This window comes from Haliotis rubra, unplaced genomic scaffold, assembly GCF_003918875.1.
Source record: "Haliotis rubra isolate DU_JTF1 unplaced genomic scaffold, ASM391887v1 Scf121, whole genome shotgun sequence".
NCBI lineage: Eukaryota > Metazoa > Mollusca > Gastropoda > Lepetellida > Haliotidae > Haliotis > Haliotis rubra.
Window position 1 is genome coordinate 1,303,702 of NW_025765126.1, and position 23,525 is coordinate 1,327,226.

A 23,525-nucleotide genomic window follows, 5' to 3' on the forward strand; every position below is an offset into this window, starting at 1 on the left:
CTTTTACTGCCGGTTGGGATTGACAGGCTTACTCTTTTCGCAAACACCTTGTGTCGTCACGATTTTCAATGATGCATTCATATATTTTTTCGCAATATACGTCCAGATGAATCTGTTTTCGCAGATAATCGAGACTGGATATTCTCTGGTGTCGACCATATGTATTTAATTGTGATGCTCTTAAATGCAAACTGATGTGTTAAGATGTTTTATCAATAAATTGAATGCTTGTGCAAACTAACGTATATTATGACTGCATCGGCGATATAGAGCCCAGTGATTGATGATCAAAACAATCTAAATACGTTTTTCAAACGTTAGATCCCCACGTCATAGCTCATGAAACAGGAATTGTGAATTATTAAGTAACGTTGACAGTATCAATTTGCGCGTGCTCTGTGCTGCGGGACAGTTATGTATGACGTCATCAAATATGCAGGACCTGGGGAATTAATACGGACATTAAGAACAGGGAAGATCATATTCCACGCAGCACATCTGTATGTGATTAATGTCTTAAATTAATCAGATCGTGCACGTGGCTATTGTGTTATTCACAGCAAAATATTTTCTGTAAAGAATATCTTTGTTTGATTAAATGATATTCCGTGCACACCAGGGAATCGTTTGTCTTGACGATGTAAGGCAGAAAAGTACCAAGCGGATTAACGAAGATGCCACAGTCATCGGCGTTAAACCTGACGCTACCGTTGTCATGGGAATCGTCCGGAACGGCAAATGCCCGGATTACATACGTTTGCAATTAACAAGTTGTCTCATTGACATATAAACGTTCCAAAATATGATATTCAGAATAGTATCTGCAAATCAAACAGAAAATAGTGCCATCAGAAGTGACGGTTTAATGCAAATATCTTAACGTGGGGGTCAAAGGGGAATCACGTGATGTCAGTCTGAACAGGTATGCCTGAAAGGTGGTTTATGTTTCACAACTGATACTTCTGTCCTACGGAATAAATATATCACGCGTGTTTATTGACACCTGCTAGATTTGAGAAAGGCGCACATGTCAACACATATTTCTATTTGTATTATTGGACATGAGACATATTTGACCCACCCACACACACTGGCGGAACATATTTCAATCAATCCAACCACGTGGAATCAGCACCGGTGTCGGGCTCGCCGCTGGTCGTGCAAATAATTTGACCGGAAGAGGTCAGTGACAATTCCCGGCATGCACTGAAGCCACTTCCTGGCGAGTCCTTGGAACAATTGATCTGTGTTAAAACATACCGGGCAGTGTGTACAGGTATTCAATGACCGCAGACACACTGTCCATTTATTGGTTATATCGGACGGAGTCAAGTGATAATTCATGTTAACTTTCTAAACAAGCAAGAATGTAGTCAATGACGGTTAAAATCAATGGCTAACAAAGGAACCCCCAATGAGAAAAACAAGACTCCTTGACCATACACACCCCACGTTAGACGGATACCTGACATACTTCACACACACACACGCACGCACGCACACACACACACACACACACACACACACACACACACACACAAATGACGCCTCTCATCATCAGATACATATTAACGACGCTCAGGTGTAATAATTCAACTCCTTAATCCGAGGACATTAACCAGAGTACCTATTATTCATCAATATGCATAGAGATAGTGTTATCATGATTTAAGATATCAAATAAAACTAGCACCCATTCACTACTTTGAATAATCATAACTTGAGTGAACTTAGTGAAGCGTTAAACAGATGTATTACACTCATATCGTTTTGTTGAACGCACTTTAAATTTTAACTTGTTAAATTTTCCGTATTTCTGTTAAAAATGTCATTCGATGAAATGTTACTTTTTAGAAAGTAAAATAACAGGGCGATATTGCACAGGTTAACCATTTTACAATAAAGGCCGATTTGATAAAAGTCACTGGAAATATTGAGTGTCCTCACTTATTTATAGCACTGCTTCTTCCTATACCGTACTCACTACTGGCTGGGTGACGATTACAGCTCTCTGATATTTCACACCAACACGTATCCGTCACATAAATATAAGAATCATATCTCTTTTTCCAATTTTGTTTTTACATACTTATGATTATACACGAAATATTGTGAAGATGAAGTACGATGAGATATATTGGGAACATGAATTTAAGATTGTAATGTTGACATAATGGGGGTTGATCAGATATGATGGTGAACTGATGTACAAATATAGATTAGCACATATCAACATGTATCAAACATGAACACCAGGAGATACCCGGCATCCACCAAAGCAGGTACCAGTGAGAGTTATAGGAAAACATCACTGGTGACACCGGGTGTTATAAGGGACCTCTTTGGCCAAGGGGTTTGTAATTTTACAATCGGACAGATTCTTTAAGCCAAACAAAACGTAACTTTCACCTTACTTTCTGTAACAATTTCTCACAATTCATCAAACACTATGAGTATTTCACAAACAGACATGTAGACACAGCCAGCAACATAATCTGCTCAGTGGTCGGAAAACATATGATTAGTACGTAATCGTACATGTAGAAGCGCTGTTGGGTAGAAGTTCACTTAAAACACTTACCTTTGGATAAGGACGTTATACGTCTACTTCAGCTGCTGTGAGGTATAGTGTGGTATGCCTTGTCCACTGGTCAGTGTGTATGACCAACTGTCCACCCAGGTCTATTACATACCTGTACCTGTGGCCAAGAAAAACAACCTTTCATTAACATCTTGTTACTTGTGCCTGGATGATTGTCCGAACTCGGACATAAGAAAACATGGGCTGACCGCTGGGCATTTCGCCCTCGAATCAATTACACTGATCCGGCCCATTCAAACATTCTTTACAAATAAGTATTCGTATAATGCGGTGTTTGTTTTCAGGCTTACTCCGATCAGTAACTAGTTTGTCACAAATCGTCGCCTCCCGCATTTACAACGTTAAGCCGCATTGATCAACACTCGATGCTAATTGATTCGCCGTAGTCGTAATTCAGTCAACTCTTCAATCTATTGTTGATTAATGCTCACTGGATAGCTAAAAAGTCGCGATAATTTCTTGGGTAAACAACAGGAATCGTCACTTTCCGTTGGCCGCCTACCCATTTCACGCGCGGAAGTTTCATGCTAACCCTCGAGAAATAAAATCAACACAACCGACGTTCCTCTCCAACGGATGTCGCGTTGGAACCGTGGTCGATGGCGATGTCGTCGTCGGGATGCAGAGCAGCAAATATGTTTTACGTGGCTGAGACGTCGCTGAATTCGTTGTAAAGTATTTGAGGAGTGAAACATCGATACGTGAAATATTATGCCATGCAGTTTTGCAGAATGTCAATGAATTTAGACGGATTGTGATGTTGAAGTGTTACCAGGTGAATTGGATTTCAAATATTAAATAAAGTTTGAGTGTTATTTTGTGAGTTTCAAAGTTGTTTAGGAATTAGATTGTTGATATTTGAACTATCATTCAGAGAAACTTGGGTGGAATTGTACAGTGAATTATTTATCCGCTTTAAATCATTACATGGTTCATATCATGATGAGACACAAATTAAACTACTCCGACTAGATACTAGATCCTGAGGATGTGTGAATCAATTATAACACCGGGTGTTCACGTTCACAGTGTGTTTTCTTTATCATACCCTACATGACACAATGCACACATCACGAACGATGCTTCTATTTCTAAAATAATCTATTTTCAATAAAAGAAACCACTTTAACCATACTTATTCAGGACATAAGACTAAAATGTCTGCGGGAGTATTGGGTGTAGACGAATAGATACATTACATGAGCAAACAATAACAAATGCTTGATGTACAATGATGAATTAAATTAGGCTAGTTCCACTTTCAATACATGGTCCAGGGATTAACACACCGGGGTTTCACAACGCCTCAGTGTGAGACAATACACTCACTCAACAATACACCAACACCGGTCATCGGTTGTCCTTGTTTCACACCTGTCCATCAATGGAATACCACTGACCAACACTAAAACGTGTCATCTTTCAATAGAACTCACAACTTGTTGCTAAAATGAACTTGTTTTGTTGACAGATTGTCTTAAACACTAAACCTTTTGAAGCGGGAACGAAGTGATAGTATTCCATTGTTCTTTGAAACTGTCTTTTTGAAGTTGAAACATTAAAGGATGATTGCTTAAATATTTTAATACTCAGATAAAGAGACTCCTGTTTTCAAAATAGCTTTTAACGACTTTTTAACGATAACACTATCCTCCTAATGTTTTTCGACATCCAGTTCGAAAACACGACTTTCGGTAATTTCTATTGCTGTTGAGTGTTGACAACATATTTCCGTTTGAAGATAATTTATAGAGTTAGCACGGAAAGTTATACACTGTATGTGAGTTATAGAATATGGTAAGAAGCATTTTCCACTCCCTAAAAGAAACAAACCCCTATATTAATGGTTCCGAATTCGAATTTTGAGAAGTTTCCAGTTAATCGCCTTTTCCACTTATTTGATAATGATTGCACCATACCGTCACAAGATAAGCTTAACTAGAGCGACCCGGTTAGAGCAGGTCTTTGACGCGTTGTTACGCTGTTTGTAAGAGGAGTCGGGTCGGATCTGATGGTCAGGAGTGTATACAAACACACATACAACACAGTTGGCTTAGGTTGTGCTCATGCTTTCAATCACTGGTTTGACCGGGATATTTACACGCCGTTATGACATACACACAGACGGAGTATCGTCGACTGCGGCGTCGAACATCCCTTACACGCAAGTTGGAGAAAAGAGAAAAGAAATAATTCTCAAAGGACCTGTAGGACATAACGGAAGGGAAATACACATGTTGAAGTCAGAAACCATGGCGACAGATTTTAATGCCGGTTTGTACATTATGTCGATGTGTTGATACAGGAGTACCGTCCGAAGTGAAACAGGTGCTAGACGTTTACCGTTATGTGAAACCCATGAGCACGGGCATAGACCTGACAAATCCAGTCACAGATCAGAACCAACCGGGACTCGAACTCTCAGTATAGACAAACTAAACATTGGGTTGATGTAAACATACGGACACGCATGCAATGTTGTCAGGTAATATTATCTTTTACGTACTACTATATTTATACAGATATCGAATGCAGAAACTCACCCGTTCACCACTAGGATAACGGTACCTTAAAGCTCTATTTTAAGCACCTTGTCACTTTTTAGAATCTTTTGGGATTTACGTTTCTTGAGCTGTTGCATTTTATACTTCTGTTTGCCAGTTTGCGCTCAAAGCGGACAGCATTGTGTAAATGACAACGGTGTTCATTTCCGATCCTTGAAGTTGAGAACAATAAATATGACTATTTGAGTTCTAAACATTCAACTCATCCCGATTCGAACTCCGATATTCTGAAAGTTCTCCAACTAAGTCCTATTCCGTTCTTTTTCACGTTCAGAAATTACATCCATTCACAACACGTCCGTATTTTCAACTACAATGGACAACAGTTTAAAAATGTTATTTTGTATTTTCTGGCCTTGAATCGTTATGTGAAACATTTGAAGAAAATAAAACATCGCTAATACATGGTAAGACACCGGTCAACAACAGACAATGAAAAGTGTAAACAGATGAAACAAAGAAACGTTCTGTGGTATGCGCGAACGCTGTGGTGCAGCATCTCACAGTCACAGGTGAACATATAGTTCAGAGTTACCTCCCCCTTTATTACGACTACCACAAACAAGCGAAAACAAATCCCCCTGTTTAATGTTGTGTGGATCTACTTGAAGATATAACAAATCTCATTTAGATAGTGGTGTCGTCTACATAACACTCAAGGTTACATTTAAAGAAGACTAAAACCACATTTAATCAAGAGTTATATCGAACTTAAACTGTCGATAAAACAAGGTCTGTCACAAGTAATGTCTAACACCGAGAAATCAGTTTGTTTTAAACTCGACACTTATAACGTTGGAACAGGTGTACAAGCTGACACAGAGGAACTCCCTGGAGTGTTACTGAACTTCGGTGAACCTTAAACTTCAATAAATATGTAATACTATATATACCATCCTAAAAGATCGTTTTGTCAATTATTTCAGTTACATATATATAACCATTAAAACAGCAGCCATGTCCCTATATTACAAGACATATATTTCGTACCAAAGGTTTTTCATTTCAAAACTAATGGGAACTGGAAACGTTTCCTGGTTGCCACCGGTGGACAGGAGACACTGACCTTGTCATGAATGCCTTATGTCATCGATATTTGAAATGATGACAAAACCCATGCTTATAACATAGTCGGAATGGTACACCGAACTCTTGAAGAGGAGAATTCCTAGCATCATTGGAAAATGTTTTTTCTCGCTTTTAGTTAGCAGATAATCTGGACTATACCTAGACTATGGTGAGTTCCACAAAAAAGCTAAGACAATAATTAAGCAAGGCTTCACGTGAGCCTGCCCATTTCTGAGGTCGTGGAAGGTAGAATACTACCTTCTGTTGTACTACACCCATAAAACATACAAGAAGTGGATATTCGGTGGTGATGAATCCTAGCTGCCTTTTCGACCTGAAGTTTGCATTGTTTCAGCCTGGCAATGGGTAAGTCCTAATTTTAAGCGCCCATTTACCTGACAGTTTAGATGTAGATTTTAATACTTGAAACAAAAGCATTCTGTGAAGGTAGTCGGACATGTTTAGTCAAAATACAGACAGATATGTGAGTGCTTGACATGTGTTAGATGTATTATGTAGAAGGCGACGTTGCATCACATCACCTCTCACAAATAAGCTCCCATCCCTGTATCAATATTAAACGGTTCCGTGTCTCTACTGTTTTCATGTTGTTTGTAAATCGGAAAATATATCTGTTTTATAGGATAAAATGTTGATTTGTGTTCAGTAAACATTTCAATATTTGCAGTTCTGCATGGAGATTATAATATTGTTTACGTTCTTTGACATTGCAATATAACCTTGCATACATAAGCACTATGGACTTTAAATGCATGTTCGTGGAGTCCCAATATTTATGTGTTTTCTGAGCATGCTTTGCTACAGAAATGATAATATCATGATAGAAAAATCAAAGGGATTTAGTAGATTCCTTTCTTTCGCCTCCTCAAATTTCAAGCGCTTACAAACACCACAAAACACGATCTGAAAAAGTGAAAAATAAATAGACTTCCTCCTGGAATGCGTATAGCTAAAGGCCCTATTGTTCTGTGATGCACAGAAGTGTTTGTCCACCGTCTTCGTTATCACCACGACAGTATTACAGGTTGCAGACAGGGTGCCTGAGTCATGTACAGGACACAACGATGACACAATATTGATATGCCTATTGACATAGTGAACACAATGTCAACACAATGTTAATGCCGTTAATGAAGAGAATAGTGGATTCATGTTAAGAATCCTTTAAAGTTGGTCTTAAAATTATCAAAATACAGTTCTTGCGAATTTATTTATCACAAGTAACTGACTGGGAACCCTGCAACATTTGGGTGTAAACAATATATCTAAGATGAATAAATGTAAATATCAAGGTTACGGTATTTTTTAAATCTTTTTTATCTGCATAACAGACACACATTACAAGATACAAGGGAGGGCAAATGCTATGTAACAAAATATATATTCCAATTGGTTTGTAAAATGTAAAAATTAATACTAATTCTTACACATCTTTGTCTCTATTTTGCCTTTTACCCCAAAAGAAAAGTTTTCGGCAGATAATCAGTTATTCTTTTTGTAGTCGGTCTTCAAATGCTTGTTTGTGAAAGTTGTATGTACATGTATAATGATGTTCAGCAAAAAGAGAATAATCAACAGACTGGGCTTTGTTTGGGAATTACATTTGTACCTCCAAAGCAAACCAGAGCTTATCAGGAAACAAGGACAACACAATGTCATCAGGTGTTAACATTACACTTAATTAGTTGTTGACATAAAGCACTTCACCTCCCACAGCCATTAAAGTCAGTCTTCAATACCTGTCTCCGGTACATGAACACCATCTGGAATAAGTAGTCTAATAAGCAAATTCTAGTGAAAAAGCTATCACTGTTAAGGTTACTTGTTTGTTTCCAGTATTGACCACACAAACCGATGACTGATATCTTGAGCAACCAAGTATTGAAGTCATATAATCAATAAGTCACCGATCCTGACCATCCGATCCGCCGGGTCGCCTCTTACGACCAGTATAGGCTGATAGTGTTGATACCGGCACGGTAGGGGCCACGAATTTAACATAGGAATAGAGGTATATAGCTCAGCTGATGCTATATATATATATGTGAAATATATAACAGTACACGAATTCCGTTATCTGTCCTCTTCAATTAGAAACAATACATGCGGCATGTCTTATTGCAGTAAGTTCACAGTTTGGTGTTCAGTGCACCACTCTAACATTGTTCCTATTCAGTAGATCAAACGAAGCATGTTATTCCGTACAAACGAAAATGATCACAGGGTATTGATTTTGACATTCTGAATAAATCAGCATAGTGTTAAGATCGAATGGTTGCACTTCTAAAGGAGACACGCTTCATTTGACGCTGTGAATCAAATCACTTGAGGCAAATGGTATAAAATATACATCTACCCAAGGCATTTTGTGCCTGGAGTATTAAATATTTACATTGGTACCTTGTTCAACTGTCTTTATAAGACCGCTTTGTTTCTATTCTATCTTTTGAAGTAGTTTGTAGTTTGAATATGTTTTTAAAGACTTACTGTGCTTGTTACACCGCAGTATAGGGTCTTTCAACTGTCGATTGGTTCTTTTATGCTTTCTATTCGTCTTTTAAATCCATATTGTTTATTTCTAATTAGTTGATTGTATTGCATCGTCAGAGAACAAAAGGAAACCAGGACTCTTGTGGGTGAGTGAGTGAGCTAGGTTACACGCCGCTTTAAACAGTGTTACAGTTATATGAAGGCGTGTCAGCTGGATGAGTGAGTGAGTGAGGTTACACGCCGCTTTGAACAGTGTTACAGCTATATGAAGGCGTGTCAACTGGATGAGTGAGTGAGTGAGGTTACACGCCGCTTTGAACTGTGTTACAGCTATATGAAGGCGTGTCAACTGGATGAGTGAGTGAGTGAGTGAGGTTACACGCCGCTTTGAACAGTGTTACAGCTATATGAAGGCGTGTCAACTGGATGAGTGAGTGAGTGAGGTTACACGCCGCTTTGAACAGTGTTACAGCTATATGAAGGCATGTCAGCTGGATGAGTGAGTGAGTGAGGTTACACGCCGCTTTGAACAGTGTTACAGCTATATGAAGGCGTGTCAGCTGGATGAGTGAGTGAGTGAGCCAGGTTACACGCCGCTTTGAACAGTATTACAGCTGTATGAAAGCGTGTCAGCTGGATGAGTGAGTGAGTGAGGTTACACGCCGTTTTGAACAGTGTTACAGCTATATGAAGGCGTGTCAGCTGGATGAGTGAGTGAGTGAGTGAGCCAGGTTACACGCCGCTTTGAACAGTGTTACAGCTATATGAAGGCGTGTCAGCTGGATGAGTGAGACAGTGAGCCAGGTTACACGCTGCTTTGAACAGTATTACAGCTATATGAAAGCGTGTCAGCTGGATGAGTGAGCGAGTGAGTGAGTGAGGTTACACGCAGCTTTGAACAGTGTTACTGCTATATGAAGGCGTGTCAACTGGATGAGGAATGGGCACTAAGTGATGCGTATGTGATGTGGCTTGTACGCTGGGTCGACTGTTTGAAATTGTACGATATTTGTACTGATCTTAGTGCTAGGTCAATGTAAAAGATGGGATCGTGTTAGTAGTAAGGTCGGAAACGATCAAAACTGTCAGCCCATTTCTTAGGGCCTCGTTGGTTGTGGATTATTTTCAAGGTTTCAATATTTCAATTATTGAAAATGAAGTTAGTTGATGATGATACATGTACCATTTGTAAAGCCGTCCCTGAAGATATATCACATGTCTTCTTTGAATGTCAATTTGTTCGGTTAAACTTTTGGGTTAAAGTTGAAGAATGCCTTAATGATAACCTTCAAACCAATCTGACACTATCTAACTTCATCATTATGTTGGGACTGCCGTCAAATAACCAAGTAGTAAATCACATTTTACTACTTTCAAAAAGATTAATCTATACTTCAAGCTTTAAACAGCAAGATATATCCTTTGCAGAATTTCTCAAGTTACTTAAAGACATATGCTATATCGAAAGGTTTATTGCAAAGAAAAATAATAAATTTAGTTGTTTTACTAGGAAATGGCAACACTTAAATATGGTACTCTGACATTTTAATTTAGCACAGATGCAGTTTGACCTACTCATACTATTGTGTCCGCTACAGTAATAATATTTTCCAACTTAACTCCTATTTATCTCTATATGTACACCCGCATATGTGTATACAATGTTGTACCAACTTGATGATATAACTGCCAACACATGTCACTCTTCTGTCTGTACATGCAACTTGAAATGGAATAAAAAAAGATTAAAAAATACATAAAAATATTGGTATCTCGACTAGAAAATTACATCTGGATTCCTAACTATAAATTTATATCCCCTTTCACTGCTCAGATAAAATATTGGGCAAACAAAAATAAGTAAGTATACCAGAATTCATGTGTGCAGTTGAAATATAAACGCATACTTCGGTGCGATGAGACATATCGATAGTAAGGTCGCGATACGATACAAGACATTTGATAGCTTCATCCTTGTCCTATCAGGAGCCAAATCCATTGTGAAAGTGATCTACAAGAAGCTGATCCTCGACAGGTGCATCGTCCTCAGGTCATGTATCGTTACGTATCACCAGGTCATGTATCGTTACGTACCATCAGGTATGTATTGTTATGTACCATCAGATCATGTATCGTTACGTACCATCAGGTGATGTATCGTTACGTATCACCAAGTCATGTATCGTTACGTACCATCAGGTCATGTATCGTTACGTACCATCAGGTCATGTATCGTTACGTACCATCAGGTCATGTATCGTTACGTACCATCAGGTCATGTATCGTTAAGTACCATCAGGTCATGTATCTTTACGTATCATCAGGTCACGACACGATACTCTGTTATATAAGGATGACCTGTAAACAAGTATTCGCAAAATATGTACAACAGGTCACAAGTAATCGTTTTCATGACTAAATACAAATCTACCATGTTACTGTTCGCATACATCCCTACATCAGTGTTTAATAGAAGGGTCTTGGTCCACAGCGTCTTGTTTCTTCTCACCCGACTGGGAGTCGAGGTCACGGAGAACTAAAGTCAGACTAACAAAAACCTAACTGACTGCCGCGGGTCGTGTACGCTCGGTTTTAGAGTTGCTTCCAGCGTAGATCTACAGCAAACACTGTTATTCCGGACTCAACCCTTTAAGTGACATCGTCCAGATTAACAATACTCCGGACTAATGAAGTCTGTAAACCATGGATTTGTAGGTAGGTGTTTTACACAGAGGGCTCGTCACTGAATATTAATCCGTTGCGAGTGAATTCCACCTTTAAAGAAACACTGGATATGTTTGAAAACTATAATTTGCTCCCCAAAATGATGCCATTGGGAAAATGTCCTCAGGTTGAAAAAATATACTTTTGTCTGGACATGATGACAGAAAATGTGTTGTGGTTTTCCCAGAGTTGACCAGACAGACAGGTCTGTCTCTGCCAAATATAGAAACATCTGCCCGGTCTGCATTCATTGCTAAAATATGGTACTTGATGTTACCCTGCCTGCTGCTCGGGGATGAAACGATGACAGGTTGGCTAGGGGTCATTACTCATTGTCTGAGTGGCGTATACATGTTAAATGCTGGCATAGGATCTCAGTGGTCTAGCACGATGGAACCGACATTAGTACAGACGCATGCACGATCACGCACGCACACACATGCGTGCTTGAAACCGTTAAATGTGTGATAATCTTTAACGCCACGTTTCGCACATAAATCCCCGTTTGTATATTACACGGTTCCTTGTATCTACCGTTGCCATGTAGTTTCTAAATCCCATATGTCTGTTTCACGGGATAAAAGTTTAATTTGTGATTATTTTCTCTGAACATTAGCATCGACACAATTGGAAGACTGCCAAGGGAGTAAAATGTTTCGCAGAAATAATGGGAATTTCTTGCAACACATCACTGTGGCACCTGGAATCGTCAATATTGGACCGTGGTTCATAAAACACATGCTTAATATTTAGTGGGAATCATACATGAAATTACGATTTTGGAAATGGTTTTGTCGCTTTTTATCTAAGGAGATTTCTTAAAATGAAAATAGCTCAACACATATCGCTACAGAACATCAGAGAATCATCACTGCAGAAACCGATTCTATTGGGCGCAAAAGCTAAAATCTGATGAACATTGTATTAATGTATATCACTAAACATCAGGGCACAGGGAGTTCGCTGATAGAAATTTCTTTAAAACAAAATCCTTAAGAAATATATGATGCTTAACTAACACATGCACCATTCTTACCAGAGTCCTTGTAGAATTACTTCTTTTCAAAGAAACGAGTTCCACCTTCTTGAAAGAATCCGTTTGAAACACAGAAACCCCGTCACATAAATCCAAAGTCAAGAAGTCCAATAGTCATAAACACAGTCTGAAGCTACTCGAGAAATATCTAAAGCGAAAAGCAGAAATTACTCCGCCGAAGTCTTGGATCGCCAGACGCCTTTGGTAAGTCTCCTCAATTGTATTACCTAACTTCGCCGTTGAAGAGCCTCATCGATGTTTTCTGACTTCCTTTCAAAAGAGTTGTGCTTGTGAGACACCGCCACCACCTGTATAACGGAGGAGGAGTGGCTTGAACTCTTGGCTTTACTAGATCAAATCCCGGGCCTCGGAAAACATTAAAGTGTGTCATGGGTAACAAAGGCAATCCTTGTTTCAATTCTTGGGAATGGAGACTTGGCGTTGTTTGTCTTTGAGGGTAAACAACGCTGGGGAAACACTGACAAGACAACACCGAGGCTGTTGGAAAAAGGGGGGCAGTAAATAATCAACACAGCCATGTCGATTCACGTGAAGTATGCGTACCACGCTACTGACGAATAACATTGTAATTAAGAGACAATGAACCATTCCGAAGGGACGGAATGTCGATAAGCGTGAAATATAGTACCTGGAATTTGGTACTTTGTGGGGGTAAATTTTCATGTGAAAACGTTTCATTTTGACGGAAAAATTTCCGTATTTGGTATGTCCTTACGTATTTGGTGTGTTTTTACGTGGGGTGGATTGTGAAAGTTAGTATTCCTTAATACGTTGCTTCATGTCATGGTATTCCAGCAGTTCCAGCCTTTGCGGTCATGATTTTACAACTTTTGAAGAATAATCGAACACACTCTTTCTGTTCCTAACTCGAAGAGTGTCTTTAAATTAATAGCCCAACTCTTTTTGGAGCACAGCTATAGCATACAAAACCATATGAAAGCCTTCTGATGACTGATGCGATACCCTCTTTCGGTAGCCGTGGTTAAAGTGTTTTCTTTCGGTTCGGTTCCCCCATGAATATGCACAATATTTGAAGTCCTTGTCTGAGGTCCCTGTGGTGATATGTGGCTTTGACCGAGCGTTTGAGAGGGTAAACAAAATAACGGGGCTCGAACTACCACTCTATGGGCAGATCATGGGGCGGCAGTTAACATAAGTTTGGTTTCGTCACTTTTCACTCTCATGTCATATGTTTACAATCAGGTTAAGAAGGGAGGAGGGACGATGGAGTAGCTTAGTGGTTACAGTGCTTGCTCATCCAGCCGAGTGCCAGGGTTTGATTCCCCACAAAGATCTGTATAATATTTCAGGACCATTTCCAGTGTACCCCGTGCCGATATATTTTGAAGACTACTAAACCTGGCGTAAATTCCTGCTCACTCACTTATTTGAATGGTCACAACTATGGTGATAAATGGTGCTGACGAACCATGGATCTGATTGTAGGAGAATCTGGCACCCGAACCCAGGATGAATGTAACACATTCCCCAGACCACCTATATATCCACCTATATGGATTCTTGCCTTTGGATAGTAAGACGTGTTTATGGAAGGTAAATCATCGGATGTAACAAAGTCGAATATCTCTTAAGGTGCGATACACAGGAGTTTAATACAGACATTGTTCGTGTCAACAGTGAATTACAGTTATGACGAAGTGATGTGAAATGTCTCTGTATCATACCTATCCAGATGGTCTTGGTGTCATTTAGGTCGATTTCGTAATTTAATGCTCAAACATATTTAATGCTCAAACATATGTGATTTAAAAGTTACAGCCATTCTCGAAATCACTGCTAATTCCCCCTACACTGTGTGACTTGAACTGTTTTATTCAAATGAACAAGTGGGTAAATATCGGTCAATTCTATGAACTACAGATCAGGCATGTTTTGAAAGAGTTTGTATTCGTTTCAAAGAAATGGGTTTTAAAATGAACTTTTCGAAAATTCGTAGCGGTTGCAAAGAGTGCTTCTTTGTGTCGCTATACATTTACTTTGGCGAATAAATGACTAAAATCGCGACTGCTTTAAACTGAGTGGCAAACAATATTTCAAAAAGACAATGCACTTGTTTGTATGAACATATTTAAAAATAAAACCCTGTTGATCCACAGAAATACTAGGCACGCACGGAAAAAGATTAACACTTTCAAAATTGTAACTTCACACTATAACATACCAGGATCTTATTTTATCCGGGAGCTAAAACGGTAAACACCGTTTAGACCTTGTTGTCCCGACAAAGGGTTGACCATCACGCTTGTCAAACGGTTCAGAATTAGAATGTTGAAACAACATCAAGATGAGAAAATGCGAGAATGTTTAAATTACGAAAAGGCGGGAAATCTGGTAATGAATGCTTCATTGTGGTAAAGATGCGGGCCAATAAACTGATGCATTTAAACAACGTGTCACTATGCCTGACACAAATGAGGGTATTTGAGGCCATTTAGAAGTCCCGTACTGTAAAGACATAAAAACCATGAACTTTTACATGGTTTAAGGAGCGCATGACCTTAGACCATGGACATTCTAGCTACAAAATAGTAGTAAACGAGTTGTTATATTTATGACAAATATTATTTACATCACAACGTGTGAGAATGTCATGAATATGTCCCTGTTACGTTTCATATATAGTCGCAGAAAGTTGGACACGCCCTTCCAACCCATTCCAACCTCTCATCCCGGTGAAACAACAAGTTTCACAATACAAAACCTGAGTATAAATGTTTTGAAACTAAGAAAGCCATACATATGTATCAGACACATAACACGACTGCAGTATGATCGATATCAAATTGTTGGGTATCATTCAGTGTTGAGTCTCTGTCAATAACTACATTTTGAAAGGTCAAATTGTGTTACATGAATCATCGTAAGCTGCCAATTGATCACAGCAACTGAAGAAAACAGCCATGGGATACAGTAAAGCTTGTTCAGGGAAACGTGATTCAGATACAGAGAGATTTAATCTGAGATAGAAACCTAGCACGAAACATCGGGCAATTTGGATAAAAAAAACAAACAAACTGTGTGGTTACATTAGATATAGAGAAACTAGCATTACATATTGAGAAAGTTGGGTAAGGTACAGAGAAATTTGGATCAGACATAGAGAAACTTGGGTTAGTTACAGAGAAATTTGGATCAGACATAGAGAAACTTGGTTAGTTACAGAGAAATTTCGATTCTATATAGAGAAACTGGGGTTAGATACAGAAAAATGTGGATCGGATATAGAGAATATTGGGTTAGATACAGTGAAACGTGTATCGGATACAGGGAAAGTAGGATCAGATCTGGAGAAACTTGGGTTATTACAGAGATATTCGGATCAATTGTGGAGAAACCTGCGTTATCTCAAAGATCTCATCACAGAATCCACCCCATCAAGAGCTCTTCGATCCCAGATCATTCGACAAGGGATCTTTCGGACACACAGTTCCATGTCTGTGGAACTCTCTACCTGTCAAACATTTAACTTTCTGATTCTCTCGCAAGTTTTAAATCTCGCTTGAACGATTATCTCTTCAAGAGCACCTATTGCTAAAACTTCAAACCCACAATGTATATTTTGTTGTATATCATCCTCTGATTGTATTTTAGCCCCGTGAGCATGTACAAGTCGCATTATAAATGTCCATTGGTATAATGATTAGATATAGAGATGCTTGGGTTAGATACAGAGACAGTTAGATAAGATACAGATAAATGTGGATCATAAGTAGAGAATGTGAATCAGATACAGATGGATATCAGATGTATTGTCCACGGCCCATATTGCCGTGAGCTGATGGATAATGACGATGCATTGATAGTTACAATCCTACCGATCGGATGTACTTAAGTCAGATATATTAAGATTATATTTTAGCTGTAAAGAAAAAAATACCCAAGTCTGTTCATCCACTATATAGCTTACCTCCACATCACAGCCTCACTTTAATATTCTATATAGATATATAAAACTATTGTCGGAGAACAGGGATCAATGTGGTGCTGTTTGTGAATAATAATTTAATATGAATTCTGATAAATTTATTCAGTTTACGAAATCGTTTTTGAATAACATATATCGTACCTTGTGCATTTCCGCTCTTTCCTACTTGCACTGAACAGGGCCAACAGATCAAAGAAACAAACAAGAGAAACAAATAAACTTTTACCGCTTCACGTATCTTTGATAAACGTACCTCTACGAGTACTGGCCATTGAAGACCTTCCCATGTTGCTCAAAATCCCTCCATTTCCTCAGTTACCCTATCAAATTGATGGACAGACCAAACATTTGCCAAGACGTCAAGGAAGACACATACTGTCCGTTCCCGGTAACTTCTTCATTGATGAGTTCGAGTAAACAGCGCTCGCACTACCCACTTACGAACACGTTTACGCAACTGCCTCCTTACGTTACAGTCACAGTGCTGTGTTTAGAGGAACTGGAATGGTTGTTCATCAGGTCAACATACACGGCCAAGACCCGGAAATTGAACAAGGCAGATGGCACTGCAGAGGCTCAAACAACTGACTGTGGAGAACTGGGCACTGCAAGGTGCAGTGTTTACACAGTCTTTCTTTTTGTATTTAAGTGCTAATTTGTTTCTCTTTTTTTATCAATCTGCTTTAAAGTTGGGCATACAAACTAAATTAGAACAACTCCAATACTACTGTAGGGATCGTGGTTTATTGCTTTAGCTGCCATAATTCAAATTTTCTTAGGCCGAAGATGCAACGATTCTATCATATTATTTAATACATGTAAACTGCTAATACAAATTATGTTCCTATCATGCGTATACTTAAGTTACAAATATCCTGCATTCTTCCACATTATTTGTGAATAACTAATTTGCGTAAAACAAGTCGGTTGTAAAAGCAATCAACAATCCGTAAAACGCCGATGCACGAAAAAGCATCACTTACTTATACTCAGCTATGGACTCTCCAACTGGAATAGTTTTTACTGAATTACATTCAACGCATTTCGAACATTGTTTTCCTTAGTTCAAACGAGTCTCTATGATTGCCAATCTCACTTTAATAAGCATATCATTTGTCCTCCCATTTAAGCCTATATCCGACACTGATAGACATGGAGAAAGTCAAACCATGCCTGTCAGTACTTCTTGTACGAATGTCTTAACTGCACTACCCTCTAATTCAAACGTCTCCACAATTGAACTTTGAAATTTGAAATCATTCTATTTTGACATCTAACACCACAATACACTATGTTCGAGTTCCCTTAATCATGTAATTTTCGCTTCAATTGCTGGATTACAGGGTCTGCCACGGTGTAAAGGGGTAACACAAAGAGGTCATAGTAAGGCGTTGGGTGCTCAATCCTTAAAGAACCCGTGGACATGTACAGAATTTCACTGTTGTGTCCCCCTTCAAGAGGTGTAGGATTCCATGAGTAGCCTTATTAGAAGCTTCGCACAATACCCGAGGCACTCGAACCCTCCTTGAGAGTTAATTGAATTTACACACTAGCAGGGGGGGCTTCTTCGAGATGGAAATCCAGACTTGTTTTTGGCCGCTGGAAATTTGGAAAGGCGTCAATAGAACCATGGAGCCGTGAAGGATGACATGGCCGATCATGCTAATCACCGTATAACCATTTCATTATGATGTTCCATGGGGACGTTGGACATGGTTAATGTCACTGAATCAATACCGTCCTGTGGACAAGGTATTGCTCAGGGGTGACAGGGTTAGGATGGGAGGGGTGTTTGGGTAAAAGACTGAGTGGCGGGGGGAGGTACGGCACTGCTAATTACTGGGAAGGTTGATGAAATACAATCTTTGATCTTTGGTGTTTTTTTCAACGGAGGTGTATTTCGTTTGAAATGAACGTAAATGAGATTAGAAATATTTTTTTTCAACACGGATGCATATTCACTTTGTTAAATCAGGCGAAATATGTAAGGATTAGAAGATATAGAAGATGTCACAGTTCAATCTCACATGATCAAATATTCATCACGATGGGATGAAATGTAACCTCTGAACCTTTGGGTGGACAGGAGCTTCAGCCAGTGGTGAGAATTAGAACCTACACACAAAGAAGAAAAGGTTGACTACGGGTATTGCGGCTAACTGAGTATGAGAAAATCAGCAGTTACCACATAATACCAGGTCAATCTTCAAATAACAATAGTTCTGTTGTGAATACATGATTCAGAATAACCATTCACATATCTTTTTCACTACAACGTGGTAAGGATATAACATCCTTTATTTTTAAGCGGTAATAGTTTTTCACTAATCACTTTTTTCTGAATGTCGTTCTTCAAGTACGTGTCACAGTTCAAAACTTGTCCGTGATCAGCTTTCTGTTTCCTTGTGTATATGACGTTTGTGGCAAAGGTTTGGACCTCTAATGAAGAATCACATCATGTAAGATAGCCTGTGCAAACTGAACGGTTCGAGAAATGAGTACTTTTAGAAAACTGATGGACACATACATGTTCTGTTGTTCTGCTGATTTCCCTGCACACATGGCATATTGTGTATCTTACATATTGTGAACTAAGTGCTTGAGATGAGTGAGCTGCGTAACGACACAGTTACACCACAGCTTGTCAACTTGATGTCCGAGGGAGTAAAGTTTTTACACGTTTTACACTTTGCTGAAATCCACGAGCATGCACTGGTGTGGTGTTCTGGATACAGAATTATAGACGACAGGGTCAATCCAGTCCCCAATTTCACACAGATCAATGTACTATAATTTTCATAACCGGGTACTCTATTTTTAGCCCTTTACATCTGAACACAAGACGTTAACATCCTGAGAAGGTCTTACCATACCCACCAGCTGACCAGCATTATCCAAAGACAATTTCATACCTCTTATCAACTTTTTTCTGCGACCTTAACCATGTATTATTCCGAGAAGTGTAACTCCTTGATTTTTGCAATGATATTTCAATGTCGAATTTGAAATAAGAACAGTCGTCACAGCTATAGGAAAAACAACAACAAATGTTTAAAACACAAAACAAATTTCCACAAACATATAAACTTCCTCTCAAAATGTTTCCCTTATACCTCAGCTGCATCTCATGTCATCCACAAATGATGAAAGAAGGTGTCTCAGGCACGTCAATCTGTCCGTCAATTGACAAGTCAAATTAATCAATATCACCCGCAACTATGTTAAACCCGACAACTAAAACCACAACCCACTTTGTCGTAAGTCAGGGCACGTGGCATTATAATATTGATCGTAACAACAAAACGTTGCATCGGCCTTAGAAAGACAACAAGCCGAAACGTTAAAATAGAGCCATAACAAACGGCTTTCCCTGAAAACAAATCGTTAGATGTAACAGGCAAGCAGGAAAACACCAACCTTGTCTACACCCTAGCAGAACTTGCGCAATTAAACCTGTTCATTTAACTGTACCAAGTGTTTCAAATTTGCAACACATCTAAATTCTTTTATTTAATTTTGTCTAGTGTTTGGTGTTGGCTTTGATGTTTTGTTGATAGTTCGATTGCTATGATTAGGCGGCCTGCACCGCAGTTAATACAGGAAGTTGTCATTGCGTTTGTTTTTCAGTCATTGTTATCTGTTTTATTCTGTGAGATGTTGTTATTTGTGGAACAGTGAGAAATGCTTCAGCAGACAGCTATTACCGCAATAGGTCAAATGTGGCACTGAAGACACCAACAAGAACACTTTTTGACATGCTGTTGTTTCTTACCACCCGGTGTCATCATTGATACTGTATTGCTTAGAGCTGGGGTGGGGCTCAACTCGGTACATATGTGTTAGAATGAGTATCTATAAGGTGATACTCATATTCATAATATGGCATTAAAATAAATATCCATAATAAAAAAACATATGTGTTATAGAATCAAGAAGCGGTAACATTAGCATTAAGTGTTAACTATTGTTTAAAAAATCCCCATCATTCAGTTAAATTCAATATACCGATGTGGAAAATATTGGGAACGAAATGTGGATATACACCTGAAACACTCTGTGTCCCGTCACTCAGCAAGGGTATTCTCGCGTCAAAATATCTCAACTATATCGGCCGTTATAGTTTATATATGTTTGAATAACCAGACGTCTGTTCATAAGTCCGCTGAAATGTTAATCTCGACGGAAGTTATTGAAGGTTTTACTTAGGCGTTTATAGTCGTGATATCAAACAAATAAAATCAATAAATTTGTTATCAACTAGTGTTACTCCTCGATCCTGGAACAGTATGTTATACAATTTGGTTACTATTGTCCACAACCATCGGCAGCTAAGACATGGGATAAATTCTGCTGGGGCATCTTAGAAGAATCTGAGGTATTTTCCCCCATAATCCCCAGTATGGTTGTCTGACTGTATTCGCGAATGAATGATAAGGAACCGATTTGTTGACAACATGTTTTGATTAATGTTCTTGTCGCTATGTCATTACAGACGCGTTGTTCAATTTAACTCACAGACTCACAAAAAATATTGTCTCACATCGATTTCTGGACTTCATATATGGTTTCTATCAAACCAATAATGTCAACGTTTTTGTTGAAATATACTTTATACCAATCGTTTTACTTTACTTATGAATTAAGCATGTCTTACTTTGTTTGTATTGTATACTTTACACATAAGATTGCATGTGCCCCAAAAGCTAACATGGCCTGTTTGAACATTGCACCTAAAACAGCAGTAACAATAAATATATGAGTGGTCTTTCTTGTTCGAACGCTCCCTGGAAAGAACATCAATTTTATATTGTTCTCAAAAACTGACAAGGCAAGGGTCTATGAAGAAAATACAAATTGTATAGTTATGTCAACATCTTCTACTTGAATGTAAACAAGATCCAGTTCATGAAGTAAATATGAATTTATTGGACGGTTTATAGACAGGTAAATATGCGTTCTCTTTGTTGTCGGAAGGTGTTAGCGGATGTTTGATAAAGATCGTATAAAGCCATCACGAGTGCTGTGTTGACTCCCTGGATTAATGTAAACACTATGTAGACTGTTCAACGTGGACAGCCTCTGGTCACTACAGAGTACGGGGACGTCTTCATCAGAGACACCATGGGCACGAGCATAGCAGAGGATGACGCTTGTATTGAGGGGAATCATATAGGAAGGAACCATTTTAAAATCTATATATGTTTGAATATGTGTTTAGATTTCAGAATTGTTTACATTCATCCTTGACACGGTTCGTGCATGCCACTGTACTTAGCCGCTCTGGTCTCTTTGTCCCTTTCCCCGAAGCGATTGAAGCGCTAAAGTGTACGTAACGTACATGTTATTTCATAGATTGCTCTCGTCGTAGCCTTCAAGATCAGTTTGTGGAGCGGTACTTTGGTGGTTATTGTTACTGCACCACTTTAAGTCAAGTATGGCCACTTTATTGTTTTTAGAACGTTTTTCTCCTTAGGATTTGTTGTTGTATGTCCGTTCGTTCGGTCTTTTGTAATATTTCTCATTTGAAACTGGCTTTCTGATTTAAGAAGAGGTAGGGCGGTAATTTCCGGGTTCGACTCCAAAAATACATGTTTGAACAATGTGTGAAGTCCATGCATGGCGTTCTAAGTGATGTCGAATAGAGAACAGTGTTGTGGCTTATTGACCTCTGTTTATGTCAAAAGATATTTTTTGCTTTCTTATTTTGAAATGCCTTTCCCCATTTACCCATTTCAAAATCAGTTTAGCTGCACTAGAGAGGCGGATCCACAAAACTTATGTTTCTGAAGTAAAGGATATCACTTTGAACGAAACCTCACTAACTTTCCCCGCCAGTATATCAGAAATGAAAATGACTTGAAAGCAGTTCAATACGAGATACGTTGTCCCAGGACAATTACCAACAATCTTTCATTTAGTTCACGATTGGAGTTTTACCTAACACAATACTTTCCACAATACTTGTAAACGCCCCCAACCCAAAAGTTTAGTTTGATAAACGGTCACCTGGTTTGAGAATACAATCTATAAAAGAAGTAATAAACGGAAGAATGTCGCAGTTAGTTGTCGCAAGTCGGAATTCCTTCTATTGTCTGTGTGTCATGTCGCACGACCAAAGTAATGACACTGTTACACACTGAGCTAACAATCAGCTAAAAGCGCCCGTATCCGAAACATGGCAAGCATTTGTTGCACGTGCATTACGCGTCATTAATCTTTGATAACTTTTATCAAACAAGAACACATTCTTTAGTTTTGTCTTGTGAAAATGAAACAAATTCGTTCTACGGACCATACCTCATTGATCGTGGTGTCATGGACTCCTGATTCCTTTGTGGAGGAACTTGATACAGGTTAATGTAATAAAAGCGTGAATTATGAATAGAAACTGAAGTACTTCTCATTTATACTCTCCTGATAATTGGTAGAAGAATGAGGCAGATGGTTACTAAGGTTGAAGATAAGGCGATTTATATTACAAGAGGCTTTTTTAATTCCCTGATAATTCGCCATTTTCCCCCCCCCATACTGAAATCAATGATACCTTCATGTGGACCCACTGGGTATTGACTAAATACTTGAGGATCGGCAGAAGGAGAGTACCTATTTTGGTTCTGTGAGTTCAACTGATACAAAATGAATCGGTTTCACAAAATTAGAGGAAAATTAGTTTGAATGTGCGATATTATTATAACCCTATCAGTTGCTGCATGTAATTATGCACAGGTTTGTTTGTTTTAAAATTCGTTTGGTTCAACGAGTTTTTGCATAATTACAATCACCCAGTCGTGCCTCGCCTGTTATTCCGAACGTGTCAGTGTTAATTAAAACTGTTATTTTCTTAATATGAATATGTAACGATTGTACTGGGAATTCATGTATGTGTGGAAGACAGATTTGTTGCTTCAACTAGAAGAAAATACACATTATGAATAATCATATACTTGTCGCATGCATGTGAATGAATTATCGAGACTTCAGTACCTTTTGACATTAAAGAAATCGATATTACAATGATACTGTATATACTTGCTAAAAACATCATAGAAGCAT

The 23,525-nt window shown here is 38.7% G+C and overlaps 1 protein-coding gene across 2 annotated transcripts in view; it reads right to left on the bottom strand.

Annotated features, from left to right (window-relative positions):
• LOC124265136 (protocadherin alpha-4-like) overlaps positions 1-23,525 on the bottom strand; it is a 50,858-nt gene that overhangs the window by 26,854 nt on the left and 479 nt on the right. The window contains exons 1-2 of one of the 2 annotated variants that reach the window (XM_046699936.1): positions 12,506-12,797; positions 2,582-2,699 (exon numbers count right to left, since the gene is read on the bottom strand). The gene's annotated coding sequence lies outside the window, so the exon portion shown is untranslated. Of the gene's footprint in view, positions 1-2,581; positions 2,700-12,505; positions 12,798-23,525 lie in introns of those variants that run through there. The other variant, XM_046699931.1, reaches the window with a different exon arrangement.